The sequence below is a fragment of the Mauremys mutica genome, chromosome 14, assembly GCF_020497125.1.
Source record: "Mauremys mutica isolate MM-2020 ecotype Southern chromosome 14, ASM2049712v1, whole genome shotgun sequence".
Classification (NCBI taxonomy): Eukaryota; Metazoa; Chordata; order Testudines; family Geoemydidae; genus Mauremys; species Mauremys mutica.
Genome location: NC_059085.1, coordinates 18,438,816 through 18,456,436, shown reverse-complemented (window position 1 = coordinate 18,456,436; position 17,621 = coordinate 18,438,816). Strand labels below are relative to the sequence as shown.

General features: G+C 48.9%; 1 long non-coding RNA gene across 5 annotated transcripts in view; it reads right to left on the bottom strand.

Annotated features, from left to right (window-relative positions):
* Nucleotides 1-17,621, bottom strand: part of LOC123349464 — a 148,935-nt gene that overhangs the window by 114,775 nt on the left and 16,539 nt on the right. For 4 of the 5 annotated variants that reach the window (XR_006573558.1, XR_006573557.1, XR_006573559.1 and 1 more), the window contains exons 2-3: nt 16,636-16,776; nt 16,478-16,536 (exon numbers count right to left, since the gene is read on the bottom strand). This is a non-coding gene — a long non-coding RNA (uncharacterized LOC123349464). Of the gene's footprint in view, nt 1-5,508; nt 5,638-16,477; nt 16,537-16,635; nt 16,777-17,621 lie in introns of those variants that run through there. The other variant, XR_006573556.1, reaches the window with a different exon arrangement.

The following is a 17,621-nucleotide window of genomic DNA, read 5'->3' as shown; positions in this document are numbered from 1 at the left end:
AAAAAAAAAAAAGAAAGAAAGAAAGAAAAGAAAGAGAGATCAGAATCAAGCAGCCCATTTGACGATCAGTCTTTCACTTCTGCTGCCTCATCATTCCTCTGAGCCACTTCTTCTCTTACAAGTACAATCAGTGTCAGTATGAGCAGCAAAGAATCCTGTGGCACCTTATAGACTAACAGACGTTTTGCAGCATGAGTGTCAGTATGTTTTCTCTAGGTGAAAATTTAACCTTAGCACCATATACGTCGAAAATTTATACACATGCTTAACTTTAAGCACCATCAGTTGCTTTGAAGTCAATGTTAACCATATGCATAAAATATTTTCAGAATTGGGACCTAAATTAGTACCACCTTTTATTCCAGTTAGCCCTGCAGAGTTAAGGAAGTGGGGTTATTATAATGCAAAAATAAAGTTAATAGTTAGCAGTAGTAGTAAGCTATTGTATTCCCAACTATAAAAAACGTCTTTGTAAAACATGTCACTGACAATTAATTAGCTGAGATTATGATAACTTATCTCAGTAGCTCTGACCCAGCAGTGGGGCGCCAGGCCTTGTGCACTCTAAGACACACAGTAAGAAAATCTCGGTCATGAAGATCATACAATTAATGTAAGGAAAGTTGAAACAAGGGGTGTGACAAACAGAGAGAACAGGGGCAGGAGGATGAGGGTAACGGTTATAGAAACACATGGTTTCATAGACTACAGTCAGCAAGTTGAGACAATTCATAACAAACAAATAATCAGTAACCTCTACTAGCCACCTGCTTGGCTGTTATCAATTAATAATTTACCATAGTCCCTAGGGCAGAAGTGGTTACCAAGGAGAAAGGGGCTGTGGGTTTGTGGACTAGTTTGGGGAGGCGCATTCCATGACCAGGAGGTATCATGAAAGAAAGCTGGAAAGAACTCATGGGAGAAGCAGATGAATGGAGATCGAACCTGGCATCATTGGCAGTGCAGAGAAGATGAGAGATGTAGTAAGATACACAATTGGCTTGAATGCAATGTATGTCATGCACTGAGGTGTAGGCGGTGCGACCTAGTTGTCAGAACAGGAATCTTGCCTATGGGTCAGAGCAGAATCCAAGGGCAGAACCGGAGGAGTGGTCAGGGACAAGTCAATGGTCAGATCTAGGTGCCAGGAGTCAGAACAGAATTAAAGGGCAGAGCTAGAGTCATGGCCAGGAGATAAGACAGTGGTCAAAGCCAGGAGCTCTGAGGACGGTAGGAACTACAGCAGGAGCAGGTATGGGCCGGACCAAGGGTCAGTACAGGAAGCAGGTCTGGTACAGCTGTAGGAATGGAACACATCAAGCAGACAGTGTGCTGCTGTTGCTACAAAGGCTTAAATAATGATCTGTTAGCCCTTCTGTCCAATCAGAGAACAGGGTCACTTAGGGAGGGACTTTACTGAGTCCATCTGAGCTCACTGGGTTGCTAAGCAACATGCCCAGAGCCAGTTGAGTTCCAGACAATACACAGAGGAGGTGGTGCCAGTGGAGGAACTGAAAAAGGGAACTGAAATGGTCAGAACAATGGACCAGGATGATGATCCTAGCAGCCATCTTTTGGATGGACCTGAGAGCACTGCAGTGGGTATCAGGAAATCCAGACAGGAATAGGTTACTGGCTTGGAGAGTGTTTTATCCACCACGTCCTGAAGGTGACATTGTGGACATATATAGATAAGTGGTCTCTTTTTTCATTTCAAATTTTTAATGTCTATACTTAGACAAATGCTAACTCTTTCAGAAGTTAAAGTCAGTCCTCTCAGATATTTAAATCTCTTCCACTGCTGAATTAAATTGCTCACTGGTGAATTGCAAACTGCCTTTTTAAAAGAAAGCAAACAAATGATTATTTTGTTGAACAGTGATTGGATACACCAAATTTTCCAGGAATTATAGACATTAGGTACGACTCATTATTCTATCAGTATATGTATGACAGGTGATGGGGAAACAAACTTTGATCAGTGTCAATCAATCATACATTATTTCCAATAGGATGATGTGCCAAATTCTTGACATATTAATGAAATATGCCTGATGCTAATAAATGATGACCTGTCAACTCAATTGCATACTGCATCTTTTATTTAAAGACGCTTCACTGTGGTGCAACTATAGATCAAGAGGAAAAACTTCAGAGGTGAAATTAACATTAAACTATGAAATTAAAACCATGAAAAGAAAAGAAGCACATAGCAAAATCATTTTACATACAAGAAGACTTGCAGTCCCAATAAAAACACATCATTGTGAAAAATGGTCACAAGTCAGCAAAAACAACAGTGAAACGAAGGTACTTCCCTGTTGAGAAGGTGGTATGTGTTTGTGGGGCAGGGAAAAAGGGAAATCGGATACTAAATATTTAATTTAAAAAAGAAAAAGGAATGATATTTTGTAATATTTTCTACATTTAGATGTATGTAAATTAAATGAAAAATTTAGAGACTGAAAATTTAGACACAGTTCCAGCGGGTGGCCAATTCCAAAGTGTATATAAAGTTTGGGCAGAATCAAGTGTACAACACTCACTGTGGCCCTATATACAGAGGAGCTCAGGCAGCCAGGCAGTGGGGAATAACCTTCTCTAGCTGTATTGCAGATTAGCAGGGAATGTGTATGTTTCAAAACATGAACTGGGCCCAACACATCAAGAACCCCTTTGTGGTTCTGTTCTTGGAGGATCTCTGAAGTATGCACTGCACAGAGTTTGCAGGAGGCCAGAGTAGGAGTAACAATTGACTTTTGATTGAACAAACGGCAGTTTGAATTTAGTCCCTGGCCTTTAGCGCTATGTACTGTGCACTGGATTAGAGTTTGATTTTAGTTCTATTAATGGAATAGCAAAACACCCATTGGCTTCAACACGAGCAGGATCATTTACTCTGAAAATGCTAAAATAGACAATTACAGTTAGTGCCAATGCTACTAATATCAGAGAGAGAATAACAAAGATTTGTTACTCTGTGGTGCTCGCCACCACACCTCCCACATGCAATGTGGAGCACATTGACAGTGGCAAATTACCACTGAGCTGCTGGAAAACTCATTGAAGTGTCATTTAAACTCAATAGCAAGTGTAGTATTGGATCTTTAACTTCACTCATTCAAATATTCCTGCACAGCTTTAGTCTATTTTAATTTTTTTATTTATTATTGTGCTGCTGCTTTTTTGTTGTTTGTTGTTTTTGATTTAGTGGGTGATTGGTCCTGCTTTGAGCAGGGGGTTGGACTAGATGAGACCTCCTGAGGTCCCTTCCAACCCTGATATTCTATAGTTCTATTAACAGAATGAATTGGAAAAGCCAGACCCATGGAGAACATCTCTATTTAACTGAGCACTTGCCTTGTGTTCAATGAAAGAAATTCTCCCTTACAAGCAGGAAGAGTTGATTGCTCTTTGGTATTCATTATAACTGATTTGTTCTCTCCTAACAGAGCCCTACTCTCCACTCTAGCTGTAGGCAGTGAATGCAACTTGTTATCCACAGCTGAGCTCAGCATTTTTGGGAGGGCCTTCAAAACAATATTTTTCAGGCCTTCTGTCACTCAAATGCAATCACTTCCGGCCAATCTGATCACACAGCTACATGCAGTGGCAGCCTTTGCTCTGGTCACACATACTTGATGCCCAGAGAAATTGGCCTGGCACCAAGGTGGTAAGGAAATACTCTGCAACCTTTCATAGGAGTTTACTTCCTGCTGGAGCATGGAATGAATTGTCACTCAAACCAGTTCTATTCTGCCTCTCACTCAGGCAACTAAATCTCCAATTTAGCCCAAAGAAAGTTAATCGTGACAATAAACTTCATAGGCCTGGTTTACCACTCTGCTACTCCAGTTTTACTTTGATGCGACTCCACTGAAGTCACTGGAGTGTTACCAGCATAAAACTGGAACAAGATTCTATTTAAAAGAATTTAAGAATCATCCAAAGGCATTTCCCCAGGACAGATGTTAATGTACATATGAGCAAAGACTTTCCACGAGATGTTAGGTACTCAAACTTCAGCAAGAACCAGGCTTACAAATATAAGTGGAAGGCAGACAAAAGAAACAAAATGACACACACATATTCCGACTCTGAATCTAGACTGACAGTCAGGCAGCTAGTCCCTCCTGAGGCAAACATTAACTCAACTTGGACCTCAACAAGATTTACTGAGATCCCCACAACAGAGACACTGAAATGGACAAAGGTGCCACAGACATTTGTATTGGCTTGAAATATTTGAAACCTCCTAAGAAAGAAAGTTACAAACTCAGATTCTCAAGGAACAAGCAGGACAAGAGACTCTGTGTCAATGCTAACTGAATCATTAACAAAGAACAGCACCACCAAAGCTGCCCAGACAAAGCATCTGCCTGGTATCATGACATAATGAGCATGTACCCATCACAGTAGTTGCAAACCCCGGTGAGAAGACATTTTGTCATTGGTGGACAAATTTGGGCACCAATTCAGCAAAGTATTTAAGAACATACTTAGGTCCAGCTCTATTCAGTAAGGCACTTAGGTCTCAATCCTGAATCCTGGAGTTTTGTCACTGAATTGTAGAGGTGCAGGAACAGATCGTTAAACATGTGCTTAAGCTCCCATTGACTTAAAGTTTAGCATGTAATAAAGCACTTTGCTGAATAAACATGGAGTGCTGAACTGGGGCCTTAAAACAGGTATTGCACAAGCAACATTCTAATCTGCCTTTGCATTTAGGGTCGCCAACCATCTGGGATTGTCCTGGAGTCTCCAAGAATTAAAAGATTACTCTTTAATTAAAGATTATGTCATGTGATGAAACCTCCAGGAATACATCCAACCAAAATTGGCAACGCTATTTGCACTTTACTCATCAAACCATGTTGCTGTGTGTTTGATGTGGGGCAATGTGAAGCAGTATTAAAATGTGAAGCAATGCTCTGACTTGGTCTTTGAAGAGAATGCCATCAGTGAATTTGGACAGACATTTTGCATAGTTAATTCTTTAGTGCAAATCAGTTTCATATGCACATATACTAAATGTTCAATATAAATATAAAATAGTCTAGCTAATACAGAAAACAAGTCAGGGTCCATACACGTATGTATATTATGCAATAAATGTAATATTGAGTAGAATTATAAATGGTAAATAAATTTGTTCCTTTTACTCTTATGATGCATATAATTTCCCATAAAATCCAAACGTATTATATATGATCACTGGAAAGGAAGCATCTAAGAATTAACAAAATCCGACACAATATACATTTTTAATGCTGACAGTAAACTAAAAGGATGTACAATAAATAGGACGTCACTGCATTATTATGTAGTTTCAACTCAAAGCTCCTACCTTATTATGCTTTTACTCCTAAATATTTCTGCCTTTACACAAAAATAGTTTTGAGAAAGGAGTTGGCTAATAATTCATTTCAGTTTTATATTATTTAATACTAAATTAGCATGGAATACAATCACAGTAAATGTGACATTCAATTCAATTTCAAATATACGGTAGGGTCATAATAAGTAGTGATATTACCATAAATATCAGTACATCAGCAAATACAAGCCAGCTAAAGTGATGCTCTTGAAGATCTGTTCCTGCATGATACTGAAAGTCTATGATTAGCAGACGAGGTACTGCAGAAAAGAAAATATTAACTGAGAAATCATTTTACCACTAACTTCCTTACTTCACCGTTTTGCATTATTCAGCAGAAAATTAAATTTAACTTGATTTATTTAAAATAAGCAAAGTCACTGGATAAATGCAGTAAATTAGCAGCTGTGACACAACTTTGCCTTTCACTTCCTAAAAAATTAGAATTGAGGCCATGACTTATGTATTCTTTCCACAGAATAGAGCACAGTATTACAGAATGCATTTGCCAGAAGAATAAATCATGATTGACAAAATGAAATTTGTTAATACAATGGTTTGAGGCAGTTGACAGAATTTTTTGTCAACAGAATAGATTAAGGGATTCAAAAAAAAATGAATTTTGCAGATGGAATGGCTTTGATGTTTCTGATGAAAAGTATTTTGTTGACAGAATGGAGCAGAGTGAAAAAATGCATTGTCTCAACACAAGGGTTTTAGCTCTTTGACAAAATGTATTTCATCCCCAGATGTTTTGGCTGAGTTGTCAATTATTCTCTCTGTCTGCCATTAACCAATCACATTGCTGTCGACTAAAAGCTTTCTTTAGTGGCAGCTATGGGGGAGATAGCTGAAGGTATTACAAGAGCTCAGCAACTGGTCACATTGAACCATTAGCTATGATAATTTAGTTAGTTTAATGTTCATTAAGTGCCAACTGAGCCAAACATGCCTATGGAATAAGAGATTTTTCATTATTCTCCTTTTAGTCCTTTCCTTCACCTTTAGTCTTGGCTATGCCCCCCCTGGTTTGTCTGGTACACTATTTATTACAATATCCACTGGGTACTTAACAGAGTTTGCTGCCTTTCTTTCTTGCTTTTCCTTATGGAAGTTGCCCCTCTCCCCCATATAAGATTAAGGCTCCAGCTCTGCAAACATTCACTCTTGAGCGCTCAAGTCTAGGGGCTAGATTGTGCCTTTAGGCACAGCTCAAGCTGGTGCATAAATGCCACCCTTCCTGGAGTAGCCTAGGCGTACACCCCTCGCAGTCACAGTTCCCTCCCTGCTTCCTCTGTGCTCCAAGGAATGAGTAAGTCACATCACCCCTTTCTGTGGAGCAGCTTACACCCCGCTGAGTGCCTGGCCAGCTTCTCTGCCTGCCAAGTGGTGGTGGATGAGGGCCAGGGCTTCTACTGCTTCCTGTTCCCTTCAACCACTACCCATTTGTGGTGAGTAGCCCCTGGCCTGGGAGGGGGGCGGGTCACATGCTGAGCAGGGCCCAGTAGAGGAGTTCAAAGGGCATTACTCTCTCTTACTTTTCTTCACGACTAAGGGCTGAGACAATCTAGCCCAGAATTTGTGTGTTTCTAGTTTAATACTCAGAGCTTGTTTGACTAGTCTTTGAAGAGCGGATTGTCAGTCGGGCCTCACCTTGGCAAGCCCTGGTGCCCCGTGAACACTTAGTATCTGTAGGGGCTGGAGGTTACTCAGTTATCCCAAAATCAACATACACAAATGGGGTTTGCCCATGAAAATCCTATTACCTGCACATGTGAGATTTCAGATGTAGAAACAGAGATCATGGCTTATTTTTATCTCCTGCCCAGTCTATATTCAGGAACGTGAACATGACAGAAGCAAAGGGACCATGCAGCTAGACCAGGCCAGCTGAACGCAGCAATAAAAAGTTAGCAAAAGGAAAGGAATTCTGTCTGGCTCAGGGCAGGTACAGAGAGAGAGCTGGCGAACAGCAAGACCAGAGGAAGGCAAGAGATAACATAACTAAGGGCCAGACTTGAGTGTAAACTCCAGCCCACCAGACTAAGGTTCCAGACCAGATGTGCCCCGAGGGAAGAAGCTGGACAATACCAAAGCAGACTCATGTGGAAGGAAGTAGCTTTCTCAGGCCAGACCAGAGCTGTCTAGGTAACTGTGGGTTTATGCCAAAAACAGGAGAAGTCCTTTGCAAGGTTACTCTCAACAGGTCTTAATTGGACACCTCTAAATTACCCTCATGGTCAGGTGGTAACCTCACATTTGGAAAGTAATTCTACAGGCTTTCCATTAGGGAGCCTGTGACGGGGCAGGGCAGCCCCGCACTGGTACAGCAGGGGTTAACCCTTCTCTACTAGCAGAGGAGGCCACGCCCAGGAAGTTCTGCTGGGCATGCTCCAACTGGCAGACCAGTATAAAAGCCTGCAGGTCTGCTCAGTCTGGGCTGGCCACCAGGGGAGAAGGACGTAGACCGTCAGCCTCTGCAGAGGGAGAGCCCAGGAGCTTGGACCAGGGCGCCAGCCGAACCGGGGCCGACCCGGAGCCCCCGGGGAGGGACGCCGGCAGCGACGGACCTACGGGGGAGCCGCTCCCACAACGCAGACGTCCGGCCAGGCAGGGTAGGAAGTGACCCAGGGGCATTGTAGAGACTGACAGCCTTAAAGCTGCAGTACCGCTCGGCGTGTTGCGGACGGATCCCCGCCGAGCGGGAGGCAAGGAGAACTTGCCACAAACAGGGCCCTGGGTCGGGGCTCGGTGGAGAGGGAGGGCCCGAGCCCCCCTACCCCACCCCGTAAAACCCCACCCCGAAAGGGGGGTTTATGGATTCCGGCCGCTAGGCCGCGCTACCCCGCCCCGAAGGGGGGGGTTTATGGACTCCGGGCGCTAGGCCGCGCTACCCCGCCCCGAAGGGGGCGCTTGTGGACTCAGGCCGCTAGGCCGCGCTACCCCACCCCGAAGGGGGTATTTATGGACTCAGGCCGCTAGGCCGCGCTACCCCACCCCGAAGGGGGTGTGTAGGGACTCAGGCCGCTAGGCCGTGCTACCCCACCCCGAAGGGGGGGTTTATGGACTCCGGCCGCTAGGCCGCGCTACCCCACCCCGAAGGGGGGGGTTTATGGACTCCGGCCGCTAGGCCACGCTACCCCGCCCCGAAGGGGTGTGTATGGACTCCGGCCGCTAGGCCGGGCTACCCCACCCCAAAGGGGTGTGTATGGACTCCGGCCGCTAGGCCGCGCTACCCCACCCCGAAGGGGGTGCTTGTGGACTCCGGCCGCTAGGCCGCGCTACCCCACCCCGAAGGGGGCGCTTATGGACTCCGGCCGCTAGGCCGTGCTACCCCGCCCCGAAGGGGGCGCTTATGGACTCCGGCCGCTAGGCCGCGCTACCCTGCCACGAGGGGGCGCTGGGGCACCTGGCCCATCACAATTGGCACCCAACGTGGGGCTTGAACGGGCCTGAGATAAGGCCGCAGGGCCCAAGATGGACCCCGAGAAGCTTTTGCAGTGGCTGCTGGAGAATCAGCAGCAGCAGATGGCACAACAGCAACAACAGCAAGCGCAGCTGCTCCAGCAGCTGGCGGCCCAACAGCAGGCACAAGCCGCCCAGCGACAGGAACAGCAGCAGCAGTTGGTCCGGGAACTGGCGGCCCAGCAACAGACGAACCAGGAGCGGCTGGTTCAACAGATGGCGGCGCTAATTGGACCGGCACCGGGTACGCCTCTAGGGGCCGTCGGGGGCAACCCCGACGAGGGTCTCGGGAGATTACCCGTGCGCCTAGCTAAGATGGGACCGGGGGATGATCCCGAGGCCTTCCTCGTGACCTTTGAAAGGGTCGCGACCGCCATGCAGTGGCCCCTCGCTCATTGGGCCACGATACTGGCACCCTACCTGACGGGCTCAGCCCAAGTGGCGTACCGAAACTTGGGCTCCCAGGATGCACTGGACTACCCGAAGGTTAAGGCCGCCATCTTAGATGAAGTTGGCGTCAGCCCTGAGACCTACCGCCAGCGGCTCCGCCGGGAACGATACGCGCCCGGGGCCCGGCCGCGGGCCGTGGCCCAGCGAATCCGGGACCTCTGTTGGCGGTGGCTGGAACCGGAAGGGCGGACGGGCGCTCAGGTGGCGGAGATGGTAGCCTTAGAACAGTTCCTTCAAGCCCTGCCCCCGGGAGGGAAGGAATGGGTACAGCGACACCGCCCCAAGACCCTCGCTGACGCGATTTCCCTGATGGAGGACTACCAGGCGGCAGATGGGGACATGAAGGCCAACCCCAGGGGGGGTGAGCCCAGTAGACGGAGCCCAGGACAGGCCCAGGGCCCACGTAAAGGGGACGGGGGGACCCTCGGCGGCTACCCCAGCCCCCAGAAATACCAGTAACCCGGGGCCCTAGGACGACACCCCGGGACGATATCCCACGACGCTCGGAGGAGGCCCCCGCAAGGCCTGGCAGCCCCCGCCACAACCCTACCGAAGAAGGGAGACGGGACCGCTGCTACGAGTGCGGCCAGGTAGGGCACTTCAGGAGGGAGTGCCCGTACATGGATTGCAATTATGGGCAAGTGTTGACGGCGGGTCACCGGGCCCGGGCTTGGGAGCCGGGGAAAATTGTTCTGCCAGTGAAGGTGGATGGGACGTCTGCCTGGGCCTTAGTGGACTCCGGGTGTAGCCAGACGGTTATTCGGGAGGGGCTGATCAAGCCCACCGGCCCTGCCGGGGCCCCCATCCAGCTACAGTGCATCCATGGGGATGTGAAGCCTTACCCCACTGTCTGGGTACAGCTGGAGGCGGCCCAACACCGGGCGCGGTGTCTAGTGGGGGTGGCTCCCAAATTGGCGTACCCCGTGGTCCTAGGGCGTGACTGGCCGGGCTTCACAAGCCTCTTGAGGGAAGGGGCTACGCCGCCGGGGAGGAGAACTGGGGAACGGGCTAGACGGCCAGGATTTCTAGGCCAGCCAACGGCAGAGGACCCCCTAGAGGGACCCTCGGGGAGCTCCGGGAGAGGGGTAAGGAGCCAAGTCCCTACCGAAGCGCCGGCAACAGAGGGCCCGGGCTGGCTAGATGTGGACACCGACTTCCTCGAGGAGCAACGAGGGGATGCCACTCTCAGCCGGGCTTGGGAACAGGCGACTAGTCCACCAGGGGAGGACGACCCGCCCCACCGCCAGCCACAAGGGCCCCGCTTTGAGATCCATCGGGACTTACTCTATCGGGTGGTGCCCAAACCACAGACAAAAGAAGAACTACGCCAGCTATTGGTCCCGTGGCGGTTCCGTCGGGACTTGCTCCGTCTGGCACATTCGGTGCCATGGGCCGGACACCTAGGCCGAGAGAAGACGTTACAAAGGGTGGCCCAGAGGTTCTTTTGGCCGGGCATCCATGCAGAGGTACGAGACTATTGCGCCTCCTGCCCAGAATGCCAGAGAGCCGGCCCAAAAGGTGTACCAAAGGCCCCCCTCGTACCTTTGCCCGTGGTGGGGACGCCTTTTGACCGGATAGGCCTAGATCTCGTGGGACCCCTGGAAAAGAGCGGCACGGGTCATAAGTACATCATGGTGGTGGTCGATTATGCCACACGCTATCCCGAAGCGGTGCCACTGAGGTCCACCACGGCACCGGTCATTGCTAACGAACTATTACAAATCTTCGCTCGGGTAGGTATCCCGAGGGAGATATTAACGGATCAAGGGACGAACGTGACCTCTAGGTTGATGGCAGAGCTGTGCAGGCTGCTGAACATCCGGGCACTAAAGACCTCCGTCTACCACCCCCAGACGGATGGCTTGGTCGAGCGATTCAACGGCACTTTGAAGGCCATGCTGAGGAAGTTTGTAGAAGACGACCCACGACACTGGGATAAACTACTCCCCGCACTCCTCTTCGCGGTGCGAGAGGTACCCCAGGCGTCTACGGGGTTCTCTCCCTTTGAACTCCTCTACGGGAGGAAGCCTAGGGGTATCCTCGATCTCCTAAGGGAAACCTGGGAAGAGCAGGAGACCCGTGTTCGGGGATCGGTGCAGTATATCCTCCATCTGCGGGAACGTCTCCGGGAGCTAGGGGCCTTGGCCCGCGAAAATCTGGTGAGAGCTCAGCAGACTCAGGAGGCTCAGTATAACAAGGGGGCCAAGGTACGAACTTTCGGGCCAGGGGACCGGGTCCTCTTGCTACTTCCTTCCTCAGAGTCCAAGCTGCTAGCCAAGTGGCAGGGCCCCTTTGAAGTGGTCAGGCGGGTGGGGCCGGTCGATTATGAGGTACGGTTGTCCGGGCGGAGGAGGGATACCCAGATCTACCACGTGAACCTCCTTAAGGCCTGGAGGGACCGAGAGGGCCTGCTGATAGCCCCATACCCGCCAGAACCGGAATTGGGGCCGCTGGAGGGAGAGCCCGAGGCAGCCGGGACGGCGGACATAGGCCGCGAGCTTACCCCGACCCAGCGGGACCAGGTAGAACGACTGGTGGCGGCGTTCCCCGTGGTTTTGTCGACGCGACCCGGGCGAACCACGTTAGCAAACCACCACATCGCTACCATTCCAGGACACAAAGTACGGGACACACATCGCCCACTCCCCAGGAAGATGTGGGAGACAGTGAAGGAGGAGCTCGGGCTGATGCTAGCCTTAGGGGTGGTGGAAGAGTCGCGGAGTGAATGGAGGAGTCCCATAGTACTGGTCCCCAAGCCAGACGGAACAGTCAGGTTTTGCATCGACTTCCGCAAGGTAAATGCCATTTCACGGTTTGATGCCTATCCCATGCCCCGGGTGGACGAGCTGCTAGAGCGGCTAGGAAAAGCCGAGTTCATCTCCACCCTGGACTTGACGAAGGGATATTGGCAGATCCCGTTGACACCGGCCTCACGAGAAAAGACAGCATTTCCAACGCCGTTCGGACTCTACCAGTTTACGATGATGCCGTTCGGATTGCACGGGGCCGCGGCGACCTTCCAGCGACTCATGAACCAGGTGCTGAACACCCACAATGACTACGCCGCAGCGTACATCGATGACATTGTCATCTATAGTAGCACTTGGGAGGAACATCTACAACACCTGACTGAAGTTCTGCAGGCATTAGGCGAAGCCAGCCTCACCGCGAACCCGGCGAAATGTCACCTGGGCCAGAAGGAGGTGACTTACCTGGGCTACACGGTAGGTCGGGGTCAGATCCGTCCCCTCGTGGATAAGGTAGAAGCGTTGAGGACGTACCCCACGCCCACAACCAAGCGGCAAGTCCGACAGTTCTTGGGGCTGGCCGGGTACTATCGGCGGTTTGTGCCTAACTTCGCCACACTCGTGGCCCCACTAACGGAATTGACACGCAGTTCACAACCCCAGAAAGTACGTTGGACGGAGGGCTGCGAAAAGGCCTTTCGCGCCCTGAGGGAACAATTAACCCAGGAACCGGTACTAGTCCAACCGGATTTTTCAAAGCCCTTTATCCTACAGACAGATGCCTCGGAGGTGGGACTGGGGGCCGTACTGTCACAGGAGGTAGGGGACGAAGAACACCCGGTCTTGTACCTCAGCCGCAAGCTGTTCCCCCGCGAAACCCGGTACTCCACCATAGAACGCGAGGCCTTGGCAGTAAAGTGGGCGATTGAGGCACTAAGGTACTACCTATTGGGGAACCCCTTTTCCTTGGTGACTGATCACGCGCCCCTCCGATGGATTAATAGTATGAAGGAGACAAATAACCGGATCATGCGGTGGTACCTGTCCCTCCAACCCTACGCCTTCCGCGTGTCACATCGGCCAGGCAGGGCTCATGGGAACGCGGACTTCTTCTCCCGCATCGGGGAGGAGGAAGGGGAGGCGGGAGTCCAGGGTCGGCCGGCCTCGGCGGCTGTCTTAAGGGGGAGGGTGTGTGACGGGGCAGGGCAGCCCCGCACTGGTACAGCAGGGGTTAACCCTTCTCTACTAGCAGAGGAAGCCACGCCCAGGAAGTTCTGCTGGGCATGCTCCAACTGGCAGACCAGTATAAAAGCCTGCAGGTCTGCTCAGTCTGGGCTGGCCACCAGGGGAGAAGGACGTAGACCGTCAGCCTCTGCAGAGGGAGAGCCCAGGAGCTTGGACCAGGGCGCCAGCCGAACCGGGGCCGACCCGGAGCCCCCGGGGAGGGACGCCGGCAGCGACGGACCTACGGGGGAGCCGCTCCCACAACGCAGACGTCCGGCCAGGCAGGGTAGGAAGTGACCCAGGGGCATTGTAGAGACTGACAGCCTTAAAGCTGCAGTACCGCTCGGCGTGTTGCGGGCGGATCCCCGCCGAGCGGGAGGCAAGGAGAACTTGCCACAAACAGGGCCCTGGGTCGGGGCTCGGTGGAGAGGGAGGGCCCGAGCCCCCCTACCCCACCCCGTAAAACCCCACCCCGAAAGGGGGGTTTATGGACTCCGGCCGCTAGGCCGCGCTACCCCACCCCGAAGGGGGTGTGTAGGGACTCAGGCCGCTAGGCCGCACTACCCCACCCCGAAGGGGGTGTGTAGGGACTCAGGCCGCTAGGCCGCACTACCCCACCCCGAAGGGGGTGTGTAGGGACTCAGGCCGCTAGGCCGTGCTACCCCACCCCGAAGGGGGGGTTTATGGACTCCGGCCGCTAGGCCGCGCTACCCCACCCCGAAGGGGGGGGTTTATGGACTCCGGCCGCTAGGCCGCGCTACCCCACCCCGAAGGGGGGGGTTTATGGACTCCGGCCGCTAGGCCGCGCTACCCCGCCCCGAAGGGGGCGCTTGTGGACTCCGGCCGCTAGGCCGCGCTACCCCACCCCAAAGGGGTGTGTATGGACTCCGGCCGCTAGGCCGCGCTACCCTGCCCCGAAGGGGGCGCTTGTGGACTCCGGCCGCTAGGCCGCGCTACCCCACCCCGAAGGGGTGTTTACGGACTCCGGCCGCTAGGCCGTGCTACCCCGCCCCGAAGGGGGCGCTTATGGACTCCGGCTGCTAGGCCGCGCTACCCTGCCACGAGGGGGCGCTGGGGCACCTGGCCCATCACAGAGCCATATACCAGTAACTGTCTCACTGATTCTTGGAGAAGACTGGAGACCCACAGAACAAATGTAAAGAATTTAGAGAGCTCTGAACATGGTACGAAGAACAGTTGTACAGCTCAAAAGGGTGATACACTGCTGAATATGGACAACATTATGTTACCCTTAATCATGTTGCAGTACCATTCAATATAATAATAGCACTGTAAAATCTGACCCTAGATAGTTATTACTAATAATAATACATATGGTCATCTTAGCTAATATAGCTGCTCAGAGCCATGTAAGTTCTGGCGCTAACCTCATCTCTTTTAAAAGGCAATACCTATGTGTTTCTAGAGAAAGGTTTATCAGAATAATGGGAGTCCTACATATTTCATTTTAGATGGTTCATTATATTCTGTGTTCTAACTAACACTGCCTGCTCTATTGTCACTGTCATTAAAGTGTGTCATTGTATTCCCAATAGCTGCAGGACAAATAATCTGTGCTCTGTGAAACAGAATTGCCCCTTATAAATAACTACATAAATCTAATTATCTGTGAACATATTCCCCCTTCGTAATTTGAGTTCTGATTAACCTCTGTTTATTCAGCACTATGCAGTTTTTTCTTCTCTTTACTTTCCTCCTCCAGCCTCACTTTGCTTTCCACCCAGAATCTGGCTTTTCCAGGATCTCTAGCATTTTGGCGTTTAATTCATATCAACATAGCACAATCAGTACTGAATCAGTACTTCTAATTTATCTTTCCAGCATCAGTTAGTAAGTACATTTTTTCTAATGGGCTAAGTTCCCAATGCTTTTTCAAAATATTTCTTGATATAACTTTGCAGATAAACACCAAGACTGTTGATAGCAAAGTTATTGCACCTGCAAATTTTAATTGGCTGGAGAGACATACCTTCTTCATTTTTTAAATTATTTGCTAGCCTTCCAACACAGGACTTTCTGCTGCACAGTGGGAATAAATTCACCCTGCGACTGTGATGACATCGTGATGTGAAATGCAGACAGAATTGATTAGTCAGTATGTCTCAGCCCTTGTAGGGTTCTGGAGATGTACTTCCAAATGGGGGCGCAGTGAGTCCCCCCCCCCCCCCACACAAATAATGTGTTTGAATTCACTGCAATTACAAATGATTAGATCTGCATGCAATTAGTCAGACTGAACAGGCAAAACCCTGCACATCTGAAGGTTAGCAGGCCCACCTGTTGTATCCATATTTGATAATTTAATCCATGAAGATGGACTGATAAAAGAACATTTTACTTTACTCATTTCCTACTCTACTACATGTATGTCCAAGGACATAAAGAAAGTAGGAGACATTACCACACAGATTCAGCAACAGTAAAATCAAGGAGTAGCATTGTTAATAATAATAGTTATTATTATTTGTATTGCTGTAGGTTCTAGGAACCCCAGTCAGGGGCCAGACCCCCTGGTGCTAGGCACTTAAACACAGAACAAAAAGACAGACCCTGCCCCAAAGAATTTACAATTCTATTGCCAGGACCAAACACTGTTAAGGCCTTTAAAAATCAAGGGAGACGTCCTGGCTCTACTGAAAACAATGGCGAAACTCCCATTAATGGCCAAGACGTCACTCTTAAATTCTTATGACAAGATCTTTCAAAAGACAGGAGCCCAAACTGACACTCCTAAATTCATATAGAAAATTGATCAGAGCAGTTATGAAAAAGAGGCCACTTAGGATGCTTATGAAAAGTAAATCCTAACTCAAGACTTTGAATGTAATTTCCAGAATCAGTGCAGGCCTAACTCAGTTTCCATTAAATTCATTGGGATCAGAGCTCCAAGGGAGAAGAATTAGGCCACTTCTGTGTGCTTTTGAAAAAAAAAAAATAATCACACCATTTGCTAAAAATATGTTTGGGGTTGTTTGGGGGAGCGGTGGGGGGGATGGGTATTTTGCACTGCCAAAACATTTTGCAGATTTTTCTGTAAAGTCGTTTCTGATACAATCAGTACACACATTTATTTAACAACTCTTGTCTTCAATATACTATTCTATAAAGAGGACTGAAAAACAGACGTGATTATTTTTTAAAGAAAAAATGTTAGGTTAAAATTGATATTTATTCAAAAAGCAAATATTCTTACCTTTGTTATAAATGATACCCACTTCTTCCCTTCAATCCATCTTAAGTTTTGTTACTAGCCTATTAATTAAAAGGGACATTAATTAGAGTTGGAATGAAGAAGACACACAAAAAATAGAACATGATATTAATTATCCATCATGTTATTCTGTACAATACCTTAACCAAGCAATCATGCTGCTGAACATGAATCCTTTCAGCCAAACATCTCCAACACTTCTATCTGTACTGGCATTTATAGTAACTCTTCTCTTGCACTTTAGGAGAAATGTTCATCTCAAAGAAATAAAGAAATGGTTTCTGAAATGCAATTACATAAGAGATCTGTTAATGCATAATTAGTTGACACCTTGTATGTAATATAATGTAACTACACTACTCAACATCAGTATAAAACACACTGCTATCAAGATCAACGTATTTGCATTTTATAGTGTGACACCTTACTTTGTGACATTAAATAAGCAAATGGGATAACACAGGAGACTTTGGTTATTACAAGTTTGTGGATGATGAACATGTATTTTTAAAGAGAACACTGTGAACCATTAAACAATTCCATTGTCATTTAATAGGGTCACAGCTTCTTCTACAGAGGGGATGCATTGAAGAAGGAAAAAAGAGAGTAAGATCTTCATTAAGCAAGATCACCATCTAAAGGCTGTAACTTCCTGTGCATCTGTTGAGCAGGTGGTCTTAGTTTAGCAGTCAATCAACAGAAATCCATCTTTAATTGGCAGTCTCAGCAAAGAGGCCAAGGACTAAAATGGCAATGCGGACTAATGGTGGGATCCACAAAGGGACTAAGGGATTGCAGCACTGAGCACCACAGAGCTGAACTTTAAGGTACCTAGGAAAAAAATCACAGGAACAACACTGTGATCCACAAGCTGATTTAGGCACCTAGGCTCCCTGTACAATGAATAGAGAGAGAGAGAGAGATGCACACCTTAGAATGTCATCCATAAAAACCAGTACACTAGGTGAGAAGGCACCTAAGCTAGTCAATGGGAGATACCAATGGCAGGGGCGTATGCTAAGCCCTACCCTCTAGGTGGTAATAGGCACCTAAATCCAGGCTTCAGGGTGGTGCCTAACTCTGCTAGCGATCCACAAACAGGAACCTGAAGTCAGCTACCTGAGGT